Source organism: Rhagoletis zephyria, unplaced genomic scaffold (assembly GCF_001687245.7).
Source record: "Rhagoletis zephyria isolate East Lansing unplaced genomic scaffold, Rhagoletis_zephyria_1.1 Rzeph_scaffold_00914, whole genome shotgun sequence".
NCBI lineage: Eukaryota > Metazoa > Arthropoda > Insecta > Diptera > Tephritidae > Rhagoletis > Rhagoletis zephyria.
This window is the reverse complement of record NW_016157998.1, coordinates 154,530-158,192: the sequence shown is the minus strand read 5'-3', so window position 1 is coordinate 158,192 and position 3,663 is coordinate 154,530.

Genomic DNA, 3,663 nt, shown 5'->3' with positions numbered 1-3,663 from the left:
AAGCAGCCTTTCGGTTTTGCACGAACTAGTTACCGAATATTTTGCAGCAGATAACTTTATAGTTAATGGATCATCAAAGTTTCTAGAGTTAGAAGAGAATGAAAGGACGCGCCAAAGCTGAAGGCGGTAAGTGGTTTGAAACTGGATTGCTATGGCGGATCATATCGCCTATAAACCTGCTAGGTATAGAGAAGAAAATGCAATTTGACTCAGCATTTGCCGCCAAATACCAAGAAGAAATCGCAAAGTACATAAAAAACGGTTACGCTGGAACAATGATTCCCAAAGTGGTCCAGGTGGACCCCCAGGGGTCCACGGGAGACTCGACGGGAGTCTACGTTGGTGTTAAAAAAATGGGGTTCCGCGAAAATGTATCTGGTTTCGTTAGTAAAGAACCAAAATGGTTGCTTGATAGCCTCTTTATTTCACTTTAATTTTTTTGGGTGGCGTATAGTGCTCTTGACGTAGTGCTGCACTTACAGTCACTTTGTGTCTTCATAGGTGAAGAAGCCTTAAAGGCCACCGGCAGACTAAAAAGAAACGGATATTGGCATAACATTGAGTGAGGCGAGGCGGAAATTGCTGGCGGAAGAGATTTGAGCACTCGTGTCTATAATGTTGAGTTCCCTGAGGGGAATGCTGGTTTAATGCCAGCACTGAGCCCGAACTCACACACTGACTCTGGGCCAGGATCTGGAATCTTTTTCGAAGTTAATGGGGATAAACTTCACTTTTCCCTTACGGAATATGCTTCGGTCTTCCAGCTGAAGTATTTGCGATCTTCAAAGCCATAGACTACGTGGTGGAAAAAAGTGGAGGGAAAGGAGTTTACTGTCTTTAGTGTCAGCCAAGCTGCACTTAAGGAATTGACCAGACCTCTATATAAGTACTTCCAAACTCGTTCGACAATGCAAGTCTCGACTAAATTATGTTTGCAAACATAACCAGCTCGCTTTACTCTGGGTGTCAGGTCACTCGGGAGTACCTGGCAATGAGACAGCTGACCATTTGGTCACAGTTAGCTTCGACCAGGCATTCCTCGATCCGCAACCAGTTATAGCACTCCCCACTTCGCCCATCGAAGCCACCATCAGAAACTGGGTGAACATTTCGCTGAGCAATGACCATGCCATCGAGGGGATGCAGGTGGGAAAAACTCATGTTGCTCTCACTGAGAAGACGGGACTGCAGACAACTTGTTGGACTGCTGACTGGTCACTACACGTGGCAAATGCCTTGAAGAGGTTGAGACTTTGGAACACTTTTTGTGTTTCTTGCTTGCTTGTTTATCATCGATTTTTCTAGATTCGGTCTTTTCTCTTTTGTCAGTTTCTGAATTTAAAGTTTGGCATAAAAAGCTTTGCAGTTTTGTTGTTTCAAGTTTTTGGTTTAAAAAATGCAAGTGTCGAATATTTTTCGCATCACTTTAAAACTCTGAGCGTTAAAAGTAAAAATGATGCCATCAACACAAATAAACTATTTGACAAATACATCACATGCAAATTCATAAGCGAGCCGAACATGTGAGGAGTTTATTTAGTGCTCTTTTAAAATATAGCTCCTCAGAGCGAAATAGTTCTTTAATGGTTTTACGAGCTCTGTTTTTTAAAACTTGCAAGTGTGTAATCACATTATTTTAATAAATAGAACCCAAGAAAATACTTTGATTTTATTTTGGCCCCACCGAATTAAGTTTTGGAACTCACCCGCGGTTCAAAATTACATCGTTAGATTTAATCTTCACATTTTTTTATGAGCTTTGGGAATATGTTCGAAATGAGCATCAGGGGTCCACCGAAACCAGTAAAGTTTTGAAAGGGGTCTACGAGAAAAATAAGTTTGGGAACCTCTGCGCTAGAAGGATATCCGACGATGAAGAGGGTATCGATACATGTTTTAAGTGGTATTTACCTCATTTCATAGTGCAAAATCCGCACAAGCCCGGAAGAATGAGTGTCGTTTGTGATGCAGACGCCAAAGTAAATGGTATAGCTCTAAATTCCGCATTGATGAAAGGCTAGGATGAATATACTAAACCATTACTAGACATCTTGTTCAGATTCCGCGAAGGAGCAGTCATAGTAGTAGCAGACATCCGTGAGATGTTCTCACAGGTGCTGATAAAGCATCAAGATCAACAAGCGTAAAGGTTCTTGTGGCGCGATGGAAACCATCTTCAACCAGTTCAACAGTATGTCATGCAGTCGATGGTATTTGGTGCCATATGTTCACCTTGCATAGCGGAATATGTTAAAAATAAGAACGCGGAGAATTCCACCAGCAGTATCCCGACGCCGTTGCAGCAATAATAAATATTCATTACGTTGATTATGAAGTCAGTTTTAGAGATCAACGAGAAGAAGAAAGAATTTGTCGAGAGGTCGTATTCATCCACGCCGAAGGAGATTTTCAGCTGAGGTCTTTCGTGTTGAAGATCGAGATATCGAGATCAGCTTGAACAAAGAACCAAGAACAGTATCTCAGCCAGTAAGCTTAGAAAGGGCAACCACGAAAGGATATTGGGAATGTATTGGAATACGGCAACGGACTCGTTCGAATTCCCATTCAAGTTTCATCGTAACCCAAAGCCAGTATTAGAGGGAATACGAGTACCAACGAAACATGAACTCCTGAGCATAATCATAGCAGTTTTTGATCCGTTTGGTATTCTCGCAGATTTTCTATTTTTTGCCAAAGTGCTGATCCATGAAGTATGGAAAAGCCGCATTAAGTGGGACGAAGGTATCCCAGATAAGCTCCAAAACAAATAGTTTGTTTGGTGGAGCGAATTTAAACGCGTTAACGAAATTCGGAACAGACGTTGGTATTCGCCTCAATTGCAAGCAGCCGTATCGATCCAGCTTCACATAGTAGTAGACGCCAGCCAAGTTGCATTCACCGCCGATGGTTACTTTCGAGTCACCAGTGCAGACAATTGTGAGGTCATATTTTTAGCCAGTAAAACCCGATGCGCACCTTAAAAGCTCTTGCCCGTGCCAAGGTTGGAACTGCAGGCAGCAGTATTAGGCGTGCGACTCGCCAAATTAATCTTCCGAGGCCATAGCATTCAGTCCAACGTGACAATTTACTGGTCCGATTCACAAAGACTGCTACATTGGGTCAACTCCAAGGGGAGAAAGTTTAAGCCGTCGTCCACGCCTCCTCAACGGCGTTGGATACCTACTGAGAAAAATACCACTGATATTGCTACTCGGCCAAGATGGCCCCCGATGGTCGAGATATGCAGTCCATCGTTGCGAGGTCCAGAGTTCCTGCAGCAGCCTATTGAGTGTTGGCCCATCGCATCCAATGAGCCTTTGTCAGACCCGCTCCCAGAATAAGTCCAGCCGTGTTTCGCCATGCATGTCGAGGTAAATTATTGTTTACTTAAGTTTAATCGTTTTTCCTCTTACTTTAAGTTGAAACAGGTGATGGCTTGGGTTCAACGATCCACCTACAAATTTCTAAAGCACGTCCGTGAGCACCAAAACAACGAAGATACGCAGTCGAGCGGAGCGTTGACCACCAGCGAACTCAACAAGGGGCATTACGGGGATACAAGGTCACATCGATGCAGACGCAGTTTTGCCGATAGAATCCAGGAAACCGATTTTGATGCCGAACGAACTCATCGTCTCAGTACTCATAATGCGCCAGTACCAT